At 33.5% G+C, this 16,005-nt stretch overlaps 1 pseudogene; it reads left to right on the plus strand.

Annotated features, from left to right (window-relative positions):
• Nucleotides 1-7,023: 7,023 nt before the first annotated feature.
• LOC128560691 (uncharacterized) lies at nt 7,024-7,255 on the plus strand (annotated as a pseudogene).
• The last annotated feature ends 8,750 nt before the right edge of the window (nt 7,256-16,005 follow it).

The following is a 16,005-nucleotide window of genomic DNA, read 5'->3' on the forward strand; positions in this document are numbered from 1 at the left end:
GACATATAATAAATCTCTTCATAAAGTACATGCCAAGATCCCCACTAGGTAAGTAGCACTGGAACGCATAGGGACAGTGTCCCTGGTTAAGTTTATGTACCCTGTGGTCTTCCATTAAATGTTTACTGTTTTTTAATCTCAAAGAAATAAGACTTTAAGAAATATAATTATGTATATTAATATAAATCATTATACATGACTACAATAAGAATCACACTATTGCTACCATATAATATGTTCTTGGTAGTTATTATTCAATAATGTTTCATTTAATAATATCTTTATGCTATCTAAACATCAGAGCACGATCTGCTATGTGAGATCATTGACATTTGTGTTTTGGGTAGTACGTTGGTGATCTATATCTATGTTTTTATGTATTGCATGAGCTTTGAGAAGGGCAGTGATGTCTCAGAGAAGTGTGGGTTTTAGCCCAGAGTAAGTGATGACTTACCCGAGTAAGTTGCCTGTTTACTCTGCTGTGCAAAAGCTTTTTAGTACACAACAGAGGGAACTCTTCTCTTGTCAGCTGGCAGAAATTTCACGATATATTTGTAAAAGTGGCTAAATCCTCTAGAATTATCCAGTAAGTTCTTGGATGTATAAGCTGGATACTATAAGAATGAGGCCTTGGAACATCAGTAAATGGGAGTTACATTTGGAGAGCACAGATACAGCTACGAAGCCAGTAGATATTTTTACTTCTGAAAATTACATTTACTCAAACAGGATAGCAGCTAAGACCTTCCATATACAATGTGGTAACAAGTATCATTTGTTTAAATTAAATTATCAACACTAATACCCATAATACTGACTGAAAGGTAAACATTTTAAAGATATGGATATTGATTAATGGAAGGGTCTTCAAATAGGGTCTTCTGTTTGAAAGGCAATTGTACCCACTCTCCAGGGTTCCTTGTTTGAACCTCTTCACTCCTTGCCCAGCTGTGTCTCTGGACACTCAGCTACTGCTCATGACTCTTTCGACAAGACTCGAGTCTTGATTTTGGTTCATCTACTGTGCTGTACCTCTCTCTGTTTCAACTACTTGTATAATTCATTACATTTGATTAGAGCCTTCTTCCTTCCACCTGGCTAATATTCATTAACTTACTAGTTTATAAATTGAGCGTCGTTTCCTCTGGTAAGCCTGCCTTAACCCACTAGGCTAAAGTAATTTCTCCTGTTATATGTTCTTATAGCACTTGAAAATGTATTAAAGTTATAAACAAGCATGCTTATTTCCTTTTTCCTTCCCTACAGATTCCATAACAGCAAGGAATCAATTTCTCTCCTTCCCTTTGTATCCAGGTCCAGGTATCTAACTGCTTTGTGAATATCTCTCCTTGGATGTTAAAGGTATCTCATAAATAGATTCTCACCTCCACTTGAGCTTATGCATCCTGTTTCTTTTTACTTTCAATCTAAAATTTGTCCTATTTTTTTGTCTCTTTATGATGCCGTAGTCACCTCAGGCTGGCAATGCTCTCTTCAGAATCTTGGAAATTTCCTGCCATAATCCATAGAGGCATATAATTCTATGTTTTAGACCCAAAACTTCCCAGGATAAACAAAAACTTAGTGGTATTTAAAATAGATACCATAAAATTCTCATTACTTAGCTTTATTATTTATGATAGTTAGTTTTACATGGACATACAAATTTGCTTATACAAATGTTACTTATTGTGCTTGATTGCAAATAAATGCTATCTTTTGGAGAAATCATTTCAATAATTTTAGCTAATGTCAAACTCTTGGCAATTCTTAAAAGTTAAATTTACTTTCCTTCCAAAGAAAATAAGATTTTTTTTAGTACCTTTTGGCACAACTCTTTATCTCATAGTACAGGGTCATTACAAATCAGTCATAAAAAGTATTCAGAGGAATTTGTTTGAGATCAATAAATTCCTTAGGAAATTAGAATGTCTCCTCAATTCATGTCTGTCAAACAATACTCAGATTATTTACATCTCATGTGGAAAGCTATTGAATTTGTCTATGGGCAATTTGGCAATTACAATGAATTAGACAAGGCGTAAGAGCACGGGTGGATGGCCATTTGTCAGGCAGCCAGTATGTGCAACATTCTGTGACACAGTGTTAGCTAATTTTGACCACAGTAGCGTAGCATATTTGACGTAAACAAACGAAATCAATTCCATTATGCATAATAAGATATATTGCAAAGAAGATATTGATTTTCTTTAAGAATTTTACAGTATTACTATTCTACCAATATGACAAATGAGTTACAAAGGAATGAGTTCAGTACCAAGGAAAAATTATACACCAATTATGATCTAGATACTTTTAGGTACATTTGCTTTCGCACTATGGCTTAAAGAATGAGGTTACAGATGACTATAATAATGATAAATGAGAGTAAATGGATTGATACAAAGTTTCTGAATTCAGTAATCCAAATAAAAACGATTCCAGGAGAAAGTTTTGCTATCATGGAGATTTAGAAACTTGGGACTGTGTCCTTTTTGCAGGGATGGTGAAATACACTGAGCAGGTCTCCTTTCCAGTAGTGACACATCACATCATGTGTCTTCCTCAAACAATGAATATCATGTTACTCTCTAGACCAATGAACTGAGCATGTTGTGCGGTAGCTCCTCTGGTTAAAAGGGACATGACAGTCTTTTGTTTTTGTTTGTGCCATTAACATACATTCGTGGTTGACAGATCTTGGTTATCATAAATGATGGTATTTCTATAACGTAAACACATTTGGGGCCATTTGATAATCACAACCACATGACGATAGTATAATGTGGATAAGATCTGTGCTATCATACTCTAAGCTTAGTCTTATGACGCTAGGAAGATTAAAATGCTAGTCAATAAAGTCATATGTGGTGATGATTATGTACAATAAATACTTTAGGGGTACATTTCCATTAAAACTATTCTATAATAAAAGTTAAAAGCACCAAAATGTTGATTTGGTTAGAGCTCCGAATTCCAGCCATTAAATTTCTCCTTCTGTAGCATTCAAACAATTAAAATCTGCTTTTGTGACTAATATTATTCTGATTTTGTCAACAAAAAGAAATGTTTCAGATGAATCAAGATGGAAGAGGAATAGTATTGCAAAATAGAAGTTTCTAGAAAAGACTATAGTCAATACAGTTACATACTCTCTTTTATAAGTCTGTATCTATTTTACTACTCATGAGTTTCCTCATTAAAATGTAAGCAGAAGAATTGAAAGACAAAATTAAAATTTTGAATTAGATTCTTTCTCACTCAAATTAACAGTTTTTGTTGAGAGCTGTTCTTTCACTGGAATATAGTTAAAGCAGGGTCTGGATTTTATATGTGGAAATTGTTCCTTGTGAAAACTGAGAAAATGCTAAGTAAACTCTTCTGCTTCTGATCACGATGGAGTAAAAAGATCATATTTATCTTCCCATCTCAACTAACTATAACAATGTGAGAAAATTAATTTAACAATGGTTTTCAGACCTTGGACAGCAGGCAGAGTATGGTGGGAACAGCTGAGAGATGGTAAACAAAGGGAATGAGTCCTGTATTTGCCCTAGATAACTGGATTACTTCCTGTGGACAGTAGGTCATTTTCTTTCTGCTTACATTATCCATCAGTTCCAATATCCTGGCCATATGTGAATGTGATTCAGATGCTTCAAACTGTGAATTGTTTTTGCCTTTCAGGATATCTTGTAAATGTTTTAGTTGAAAGCCAGAGGTGGTGTACTGGATGAGAGGAATTCTAGTAGATAGGGTTTTAGTAATGCAGTGGTAAGGTGCGGGAGGAGGGGGACGTGTTCTATAGACCTCTGCCTGGGTCTGACTTTTAATGGACCTGTGCCTCTGGACTGTGAACTGCACAGGCACCCCCTATGTTTTATTCCCTGCCTTAGAAGGGGTAGGGTGGGCTAAAACTATATATTCTTCTCACCCTTCATATAGTAGCAACAAAAATAATTTTATGGTTGGGGGTCACCACAACCTGAGGAACTGTATTAAAGGGTTGCAGCATTAGGAAGGTTGAGAACCACTGCTCTAGAGAGACCTAATCTAGCAAGATCCTCGTAGAAATCCCAGGCTAGTAATTCAGGAAAGGCAGCACCAGGCCTACACATCACATTCTGGGCAGGCGGATTTAAATGGTTCAAAAGAATTCTTATAGACAATTACATATTTCCTCTCTAATTATTTTCACAGATTGACAAATCACCAGCCATATTTGCCCCTAAAATATATTTGATTTTATTCTCTACTAAGAGAATATTAACATTTTGTTCCTCTACAAAGTGTTAATACGTCCAGTGTTTAAAAGTAGAAATAGTTACCAACATATGGAAATTATGAGATTTGTATGTGTAAATGTGGCTTTTCTACTTCTCCTTAAAAAAAAATGAGACCATCTTTCAAATAATTGGGTGGAGTTCAGCTGAGGCTTTCCATTTTGCACTGAGAACATTCTAGAGCTTGCCACCATCTATTCTAGTTGATTCAAATCACCCCGTGCCATTTATCATTACATGTATAGTGTTTTTATTTTATTATTGAGTTTAAAAAATTGAGATATTTCTTGTATTTTTGTGTATAATTGGGAAAATAAAAACTAAACCAAATAAAAATACTATAGATTTCAAGAAAACTTATATATATATATATATCATATATTATACATTATTCATTATATATTATATTGTATTTATTTGAATGTATGTATTTTCTTGTATGTATGGATTTTCTTGAGATAATTAAAAAATTGCATGCCTGGTTTGAATAAATAAGTTGTGTCTTTGTCAAAATCCTAGCTGAAATGGCTTTATGAAGCAAACCCTGCCTTTTAATCATTGGCATTTATTTTTTCTGGCCCCTGTAGGCAATTGTATTGCTACTCCTATTTTACACATTGGGTTTGTCAAATTTTTAATGCATGCTCTTTTCCTCCTAATCTCCTGTTTTTCGTTCCTTATCACTGCATACCCCTGACCCTTCCCACCACACACACGTTGCATTCACGATACGTATACCTCAAACTTGATTTCTGCTTTATCTTAACTGCTTTGTGAATATTGACATTTTTAAATTTTCAAGTCTTGAAAGACCTAAGTAACTGTTCTTATTTTTTTTAAAAAAGTAGTATATCAGAAAGATTAAAATCTTAGTTCATAAGTAATATTCCAACTTTGTAGTAAAATTCAAGGTTAGACAACTCCAAAGCCACATTTCACCATATAATTTCATATCAGTGGTAAATATTTTTTTGAAAATGTCTATATTTCTTAAAAGACAAAATTATCAAGATAAAAGTCATAGAATATAAGATTAGAACAGCATTGCATAATTAATTAACTTCGTAGAAAAATTCCACATTTTCAGAAAATTAGCTCTTGTTCTTCCGAAAGATCACCATAGCATATCCAACTTACGCACTTATAAATAGGTACTATATGTAAAATACAGAATTGTCAAATTATTACAATTGTAAAAGAATATATTATAAGATAATGTGCTCTTTATAAGAATGGCCCTAGTATTTAGTCTTGTAGCAGAAACTTGAATGCTAAGATGTAGAAAATATAGAAAGTAATGGAGTGTGAGAGACAGCACCGTGTTAGCAGGCGTCCTTTCACTTCATTTAGCAGGGCCTGAGGAAACTCCTATGGTGACAAAATGCTATGTTAAAATTTGTTTTAAAGATCAACATAACTCAATGGTAGAATAATAGGGTAATAACTTACTTGTTATTACTTATGTATAAGGCATAGCTATACTGTACCCTTTATATTGTGTATGCCTTTTATTTTTTATGTATCCCAAAACAGATATTGGTATTGAGTCTAAGGATAATATTTTAGAATCAGAGGGACAGCTAGTACAGGGCAAAGCTAAAGCCCAACTCCAGGACTATATTTCAAAGCAACTTCCCTCAATCACTATTGTACCCTGGCATTTCTGCCAAGAAGAAATAAAGCATATACAAAAAAATAGTAACAGGACCATCACCTTTAAAAGTAGAAATATTAATAATTAAATTAGATAAAGGAATACAGGAAGATAAAAACCAGGCAGTGTTAATAGAGAGGGATTTTTCTGAGCAGTTATATTACTTTATTTGTTTTTAATGTACATTTTGTGGTAGGCATTAATTACCAGCATTCACAAATACTGTACATTTTCTCCTGAACTCATGGATAGTAACATGCCCCAGACCCATTACAGTAAGGTAGGGCCATGGGACCAGTGCTAGCCATGGAGTTATAACTAAAAGCAGTGCATGTGTTTTGTGGGAAAAAATCATTTATTAATAAAAGCAGATAAGAATATCAATGTAAAGGATCTTTGAATGTCTATGTGGGGCAGAGATCCCTGCCAATCCAAAATAGATAAGATGTAAAAAGATTTAAACCTTTGTTTTTTTAAGCTCCTGATTTGGAATTATGTTACTATAATACAGTCTATTCTATGTTCACTATTATGAAATTAATATTGAATATGTACAATATATGATTTGTATATACAATATATGATTTATATGTACAATATATGATAATTTATAAATGCCTTAACCAGAGTTCTTTCTCTCCCCTTCCATTAAATTGAGAGAGAAAAAAAAGAGAGAGAGAGAGAGATTTAAGGAATTGGTACATGTGGCTGTGTGCGCTGCGATGTTTGAAATTTGTAGGACACTACAGGAGGCTGAAAATTCAAATATGATTTGATGTCACAGTCTAGAGTTTAAAATCTGCAGGGTAAGCCAGCATGCTGAAAAATTCAGGCAGTTTCTGTACTGCAGTTATGAAACAGAATTGCTTCTTCCTCAGCTAACCTTTGTCTTATGTGTCAAGGCCTTCAACTATTAAATGAGGCCCCCCTTCTTAAGGAAGGATAATTTGCTTTACTTAAAGTCATTTATTGTAAATGGTAAATCATACTCACAAATATCTGCACAGAAGCATCTCATAGACTAGTGTTTCTCCAAACAATTGGGCTGTTAGCCTAGCCAATTTGACACATAAAATGAGCCATCACAAGACTATACTTTCGGGGATCATTCCTATAGTTATAGTCTATAGTTATAGTTATACTAGAGAAGTCTCTCTGAATGTGTAGAGCACCGGAAACCCAAGGAGGAGGCGCAGTGTTATCTCCTAAGCATGAAGTCGGCTCTTGGTGTTGCTTTACTGCCAATTGCCATTTGCCATTGATGATCATTCTTCTTTCCTTTGGGGGAGTAAGAGGGAGAAAACACAGTCTGAGTGGAAAAAATAAAAATAAATAAATAAATAGCCATTACACTAAGTAATAGAAAATAATACCTACCATCTTATTTAATAGCAATATTGACAACAGTATGGATGGCTCCCAGAGGAAATACATTTATTTCTCATGGTCATTTCATTTCTGCCTATGCTGCAAAATGGAAACTTTAATATAAAATAAGTCAAAATATTAATCTCCTACAATGTTTTACATAGTGTTCTGGATTGAACTGTATGCCACAAAATTCATATGCTTAAGTCCTTAACCTCATATTTCAGAATGTGATCTTTTTTGGAGATAGTTTTTAAGTCAAGTAAAATCAAGGTCATTTGTGTGGGTCCTAATTCAACAGCTCTGATGTTCTTATGGAAAGGAAAAAGTTGGACACAGAGATATACACAGAAGATAAGATGAGGAAATGTAGGGAGAAGTTAGTCATCCACAAGGTCCCTCTCCACGTTAATTCCTGCCAATATTTTCATTTTGGACTTCTAGGTTCCACAACTATGAGACAATAAATTTGCATTGCCTGTGACACCCAGTCCATTGGTTCTTTGTTACAGCAATTTTAGCAAAGTCATATGCATAGCATGAGCAGAACATTTCAATCAACTGTTTTACGACTGAATCTAACTGATAAATTAGATTGTTGTATATTTCTGCTTTTTGTCCTCCAATATTTAAAGAAAGGGGGAAGGGTGAAACAGAATGAAATATGAGGCAATTGAGAATTCCCATGGAGTACAAAGTCATGATACTTGTTCAACATTTCTTCTTGAGCTAGATTTGAGTGATATGTTTCAACTTTGCACATAGTAGCCTCATAAGACTAATGCATATAGAAAAGTTGTAACATTTTGTCATTTGAAAAGATGCATGATGTTAGTATATGTTTTTACTTAAAGAGATTCTCTTTGAAATATTTTAAAAACCCATGATGATTAAAAAATTTATATTTGGCTATAATTTGGCAAGTTACTTTTAAATTGTTAGTTAGCCAGCTAAAACAACAATGACAACAGCAAAAACAACAGCAAAAAAAAAAAGCCAGGCATTGTGGTGGGCACCTGTAGTCCCAGTTACTTGGGAGGCTGAGGCAAGAGAATCGCTTAAGCCCAAGAGTTTTGAGGTTGCTGTGAAATGTGATGCCATGGCACTCTACCCAGGGTGACAACTTGAGACTGTCTCAACGAAATAAAATAAAGTAAAAATTTTTTCTGTCTCAAAAAAAATAAAATAAAGTAAAAATAAAAAAGAATTGTTAGAATGAATATTCTATATTTTAACTGTTAGTAATAAAAATGTTAATTCCCCATTGATATGCAACTATTTTTCTTTCTTAGTAATTCCAATGATAAAAATAAAAATTCCCTTTCAAATTGGTGTTAATATATGTTAAATAGACTTTCATTTAAATAGAACAATATTATGTATTTGAAATAATTATATAAGGATAAAAGAGAATATCTAAAAAGAAAAAAATCTAAAAAGAAAAAAATCTAAAAAGAAAAAAATTATCATATGTAAATATTAATCTAAACTAAAATGTTCTAAGGCTCATACAATCTTGAAAATCATATATTTAGCATGTATATAAAATTTAGATATTTTGGCATTTCCCTTTTCACTAGTAGTATTTTGTTGAAACAAGATATTGATAAACTCTTAAATAGGGTATTATAGATGCTCTCTAAGGTATAAATAGCCATAAATTGTAATATTTGTTGAAAAAAAATTTTTTTCTACCCCCCAAATGCGTTTGTGACATGTAAAGTGAAATGATAGCCAAAATATATGACATTTAAACTAATTATCATCTTTCTAACATTAAGTTTTCTCTTCAGAGTACCTGTTCAGAAAGAACATGTATAATATTTAGAATGTTTCTGTGAAAAAAATAATATATATCTTCTGATATTTTTCTTAGACAATGAGAGAATTTTCAAATTTGTCCAAGCAAACCTGAGGTCTCTGTGGTAGTTTACATGATGAAGAAATGTTTCCAATTAATTATTTATTTATTATAGTTTTGAATATGTAAGTGGTTAAATTATTCATAGAAAACGTATGAAATTATACACTTCATTTCGTAAATAAAATGAATCATTTATTTTGGCATAAGCTATATTTACACCTTCTTACTAGATCGGGCTGGAAATAGTCTTAATTGTATTTATGTACTTTTTAAAGGATGCATTCTTAAAAATAAGAACAAAAAAATTATATTGCATGTGTTTCTAAATATGCTAAATGAACTAGGCTCAGATATTAATCTTTTTAGAGAGGCAACTTCTGTATTATTTGAATACTTGGCTTCATTTGCTGTATCCATTGAGTTTTCCTAAATAAGAAACTAATAGTATCTAATATCAGCAAAATCTAATGAATATCCAGAAACTTGGTTTACCACATTGGACCAGTGTTGCTTTATAGGTGCTGGTGTATTCATGTCAAAATGGATTCTTACTTTAGTCCACATGTGGTCCTGGCCTACAATTTAATGCTGACTTTTATGTCTCAATTATAATTGAATAATATTAAAGTTAAGTAAAGACTAGGTGACTGCCTGTTTTTAATATTTATTAAACTGAAGTCAGGATACTTTATGGAACTTGTCCTAGAGCTACTTCAGAGTGAACCCAGGACTATAACTCATGTATGAATACTTGGTGCAAATTTCACAGAAAACACTTCTAGCTATTACAGTGCAAGTTGCTTGATCCCTATAACAAGCAATAGACTGAAAACGTTGGACTCATTTGCCTTTATAAATGTTGTCACTAACATAAGTTTTCACGTGTTGGTTATAAGAATATGCCAAGCATAGTGCACATGTAGGATTCCCCTCCATACCTAGAATAGTGGCTTTTCCCTAGTAAATGTTGAATAAGAAACTACATTCTCTATCAATCTTAGCTTTCCTCATTCACCGTAGTCATAGCTATATCTACTTGGCTCACTTTAGCCAAAGGTCTCAATCACTGAATCATGGGTATTAAATCTTAAATTCAACTCTACCCAATATCCTTATCTTTAAACAAGGGAACCAACACATAACGATATTTATTTACATCACTAGGATGTTGATTTCCAAATGATGTCCTAACAGAAGGTAGTGAATATTTTGTAAAAGACAAGGAAAATATAATTATGTGCATGAGACAGAGAGACTTCATATTCATTTGTAATAGGTAATGAAACGGCATTAAATCATTCAAAGTATGGGCAGAAACATTTTGGGCCAGTGGATGTGGTAACTCACACTGCTGAAAATTCTGCAATGATAGTGAGAAGGAAAATTCAGCTTTTCTAAAAAGCACTTTGGAAGTTGAGACACTAAAAATTCTCCATTAACTTAGTGAAAATTTGGCTGACAGTTTTAAGTAAACTTTTTGTTTTGTGAAAAGAGAATATAGATTCAATTAGAGATATAAAAGGCAGGTCTATTTCTTACTTTTAGCCAAGTGTTCAGGAGCATAGGGTCTTCTGGAGAAAATGCAATATAAAATTCTTGTTTCAAAAAAGCTTTTCAATTATGATGAGTAAATTGTTGAACTATCATTCAAATGACATAGAATTAATGTGTTAAAACAGTAACTAATATGATAATACCCCAAAAGCATTGATTAATGAGAATTAGTGCATCAGAAAATATTTTGAGGTAAAGTAGGATTGAAATTGGTATTTAAGAAATAGTTATAATTAATATAAGTTAATATTAGTTTAGATATAAAAATATTTTACTAATTATCTATTTAGTACTCCTGGACCAGGTGTCTAATTTATATCAATTCCTTTTTTCTTTTTCTTAACTTGAAATTAGTTAGCATTTTCATTTGAAACTAAGTTAACCCTCATTTAAGAAATAACCTGGCTTATTGTACCCTCAATGAATCCCCAACAACAACAAAAAAAATAGATTGTCTTCTACAACTAAACCTACCCTGGATAATTTTGATTCAAAGCACCCCTATGTGCTCAGAGCAGTAATAACATAGATTAACTTCTGGACGAGTTGTATTTAAGGAACTATTCAGGCAGGTATCATTTTTTGGCTCTTCCATTGAAATCAGAATGATTTTATGTCACTAAGCTAGAATATGATTTCAGCAGTCCCTGGAATATGCCCAAGGACATCTACTGTGTCATCTATTTCTGTCTGTTTCTGCCTGATTCACTTATATTGCAACATATTTAAAAATCTAAACTGAGAAAAATGACTAAACTGACTGGTTTTTGTGAAAAAAATCTAATAAAAGGGTTTTATGAAAGGATCATTGTTGCATAGGGAATCAAACCTTGTTTACCTCTCATGACAACACTCAGCAAAGAATTATTCAGTTGTTGATTTCCAGCTGTATTTTAGGAGGTGACTAGAGTGGTGACATTGCATTTGATTCTCTCCATAATGTTTCTAATAAATATAGCATACTTTCAAAGGCATCTGAGCCAGCTCTGGCCCCTGAAATAGAGGAACAAAGCATTCAATTCATTCATTCTTAAAACCCAGAGCCCTCAACATGGCTTCATTTCACATTCTTTTCAGTAAATACTGTTCTCAGTATGAAACATTCCGAAAAACATCAGAACTGTGGCAGTCAGGAAACCTTTGGATCAAATAATTACCATGTCCTTCATTATGTATTAATTCAGGATGGCTTATTTTTTGATCTTAAGCATAACTGATGCTGTTCTTTTGTCTAAAACAATTGGAATGTGTTTTTGTTCAAGGTGATCTACAGCAGCTTAGGCAACCAATTCTTTTTCTTTTTCTTGATTAAATGTGGTAGGACAGAATTTGGGAGTGAGAAGACAGATTGGGGTAGGTTATTTACAAATATTATTCCATTCAAGATTGTCATATATTATTTCAGTCTGTTTTTAGAAAATAGATACTAAAGTTTCCAAACAATATCTTCCACAAAGTAGTAATAATATAGTAAAACATAGGTGGCTGGGCGGTGCCTGTGGCTCAAGGAGTAGGGCGCCGGTCCCATATGCTGGAGGTGGCGGGTTCAAACCCAGCCCCGGCCAAAAACCACAAAAAAAACAAACAAACAAACACAAAAAACATAGGTGGTTACACATGTACACAACACACACACATTGCTTACAGGAACAATAGCGCAAAATAGAACAAAAATTGTCAAGATCAATGATCATGTTTTATAGTACCTTAATAATTTTTCACCAAAAATATGATTTACAAATTCTTAATGAATTTAAGATTCAGGGAGTCAACAGACATATGTGACAATATATTATGAGCCTCCTATTATGAGGTAATTGGATAAGGACATAGGTAAAGGAGCTTGAGAAACGTACTACTCAGTGTGTGAAAAAGATGAGGAAACAGAAATAACACCATGAGGTGAGTGCTATAATACAGGCATGCAGGAAAGTGTAATTCGTACTACGAAAGGTATGTATCCTTACTCAGTGAGTTGTGGTTAAAGCAAATGTTAAAGAATTTATAAGAATTCTATTGTTTACCACAGGGAAGAGATGTTTTAGAGAAAATTACCAGTGCAAAGTCCTACAGACCTGAAATAAATTGGCACTCAGGTAAAAGAAGAACATTCTATTAGGAACACCAAACTGTAGATCTCAGAAACAAAAAGAGGAATATGGTTGTTGTTTTTTAATTCCAATATGACAAAAACAAAATTTAAAGCTAACCACAGAAATAATCATCAGAACGTTCAGGTAAGGAATTTTCTAAACTAGAACCAGCATACAAAACCCTGTGGCAGAGGGGCTTTAACATGAGGCTATTGAAGCATAAGTTCTACACTTCATTTGCTGGGCCCTATCACTTGCATATCTTAGTTTGCATGTATAATTCTGCAATTTTTTTTAGAGCATGCATCCAAGTGTATAAGCTGTGGGCCCCACAAGTCCTGGAGTCATGGGGAAAAGTCCATATCCATGTTAAGAAGGGAATAACTGGAAGTCAGTTGTCAAAAAAAAGACATAATTCTGGAAACTAAGTGACTAAAGTATGAAATTGTAAGGAACCATTATTGTGATTGTCTATGTATGACAGACAAAACAGAGATCTGTTTCTTTCTTCACCTCCAAATACAAAGGATTTTTCTCTCCAATGTGAATTTAATGCTACTGTCAAGGACCCATCTCAACCCCAACTCGGGGAGAATATACCACAATCTAAAATGGTGATTCCCTGATTCTTAGAGAAGTGGTACGCACAAGTTAAATAAACTTTAAGCACAGACATTTCAAGTATGGTCCATAACAGAACCATGAAGAACATATAGGAAGGAAGCAAAATCAATATATAAAGTTTCCACCTTACTGTTCCAATTGAACACATTATCAGCACTCCGTAATTTCCTCTGTGCCCACTGCTTGTCCTGCTGTATTGAATTCAGCTGTATAAATAACTACAGGCAGCCCCCAAGTTACAAACATTCTACTTATGTTCAACTCACATTTATGAATGGGGCTCTTGCGGTCAGTACCAGAGTTAAACAGATACCCAACTGACAGACGACTCACCTGAATGCAGGCTATTAAAGGAAATAGGTAATATACCCATTTCAACTTACATACAGATTCACCTTAACAATCAACCTACAGAACCTATCTCATTCTTAACCCAGGGACTGCCTATATTTCCAAATTTATTAATCCATTCTACTGTTGATTAACATGTGAGACTATGTTGAGACTATGATTAACATAGTCTCCATAGGAGACTATATAAAAGCTCTGCTATGAATGGTCTTGGTTATGAGTGTTAGTGAATACATCTAACATTTCTCTTGAGCATATAGCTAAACAGTGGGTTGCTGGGTCATTAATTAACCACGTAGCCAACTTCAGCTACATACTGAAAAACAGAACTTCACAAATGTATGCTCAAAGTAGCAGTCTATGATACTTCCAGTTGCTCCATATACTCCCAATGTAATTGTCACTGTCTTTAAATTTTGCCATCTGGTTATTTAGTAGTACCTCATTTTATTCTCCTGAAAACTAACAAAGTTGCACCCATATGTTTATTAGTCATTTACCCAAATTGTCTTCTCTTATTAAGTGCCTGAATTAGTTCATTTTTCTATTGGGTCATTTACTTTCTTTTTCTTTTCAATTTGAGTCATCATTTTATATATTCTGGATATAAAGACTTTGCCAGATGTACAGCAAATATCCCATTCTGACATTTGCATTTTTTTTCTCTTAGAAATCCTTAATCACATCTCTACCTGACTAAAACATTGACTTGGCTTCTCAGTGGTGGCCTATGCATTAACATAGCAAAAATTGAATTTGAAGAAAAAAATGCTAACCTGCATTTACTCTTTGGTATATAAACAATGGAAATACTTATTGTACCACAAGAAAAAAGAAACAAAAAAGTACAAGTTTTCATGATTGAGAGAAAGGAAAAGTAGTGTTTGTGCAATGATTGTACTCCTCTTTTTATAGCACTACAGTAATATTATCATAAAACATATTCAACCATCTGCTTAAAGAGTAAAATGTTTGTTTGATCCATGGCTGCTGCAATAAATGCCATTTGTGAATTGAATTGGAGTGGGATTATTGTTCTTGTCTATTGCACAAAATAAGAAAATTTTAACTTAAATATATACTTCCACGTGAAATGCACATTTTATGGAAATACTGCATATTGAAAAATTGCATGGCTGGCTTGGCAGCCGTACCTCAGTGGTTACAGCACCAGCCACTTACACCAAAGCTGGCGGGTTCAAAACCAGCCAGGCCAGCTGAACAACAAAGACAACTGCAACAAAAAAATAGCCGGGCGTTGTGGCGGACGCCTGTAGTCCCAGCTACTCGGGAGGCTGAGGCAAGAGAATCACTTAAGCCCAAGAATTTGAGGTTGCTGTGAGCTGTAACATCATGGCACTCTACCGAGGGCGACATAGAGAAAGTCTATCTCAAAAAAAAAAAAAAAAAAAAGTGAAAAATTAAATGGCAGAATGTTATCTCCAAGTTTTATTTTCCTGTCATTTGGAATCATATCTTCATATCCATAACTTAAATCAAGCCAAGACTAATATTAGAAGAACTATGGTTTTCAACAAATGGAAGAATTTTGCTTAGATGTGTGCATTTCCTTAAAAGTTTGCTTAGAACGTAAGACTTGTCCTTAGACTCTCTTTTCTACCCTCAGTAGTGAGATACTGAAAGGATCAAACTTAACCATTTTCCTTGAAACAAATGAATGACTAAGTTATCTAAGTCAATCAGGTGCAGTGACACATGCCTGTGGTCCTGGCTACTCAGAGGTTGAGGCAAAAGGGGTGTGTGTGTGAATTACACAATCATATATACACACATGTATAATTATCTAAGTCAGAAAACTGTCATTCTCTGCTTAGGGGAATTTGAGGAATATAAGATCTCTTGTTAGAATTTGGGGTTTGTCATGTTATTCTCACATCAAAGATGACTTTTCCTAATATTTAACTGAAATAACTCTGGCTTTACTATTCAATTTCATGGATAAGGTGTATACTCACAAAATCCATCATGTAACATGGAGCTGGTAACAAAGTTAGTCCATAGTCCTCTAATTTTTCCCCCTTCCTTTTAGATTCAGATGTGACAATTGTATAATATTTTAATTCCATTGATTTGTTATTTTTATGATTTTCAAATCATTATCATCACCATTATCCTTTCAGGATTCTGAGAATTTTAATATAAATTATTACATCATTATGAGTAAAAGTAATAATAATAAAATGTGATATTATG

The sequence above is a fragment of the Nycticebus coucang genome, chromosome 11, assembly GCF_027406575.1.
Source record: "Nycticebus coucang isolate mNycCou1 chromosome 11, mNycCou1.pri, whole genome shotgun sequence".
Taxonomy (NCBI): domain Eukaryota; kingdom Metazoa; phylum Chordata; class Mammalia; order Primates; family Lorisidae; genus Nycticebus; species Nycticebus coucang.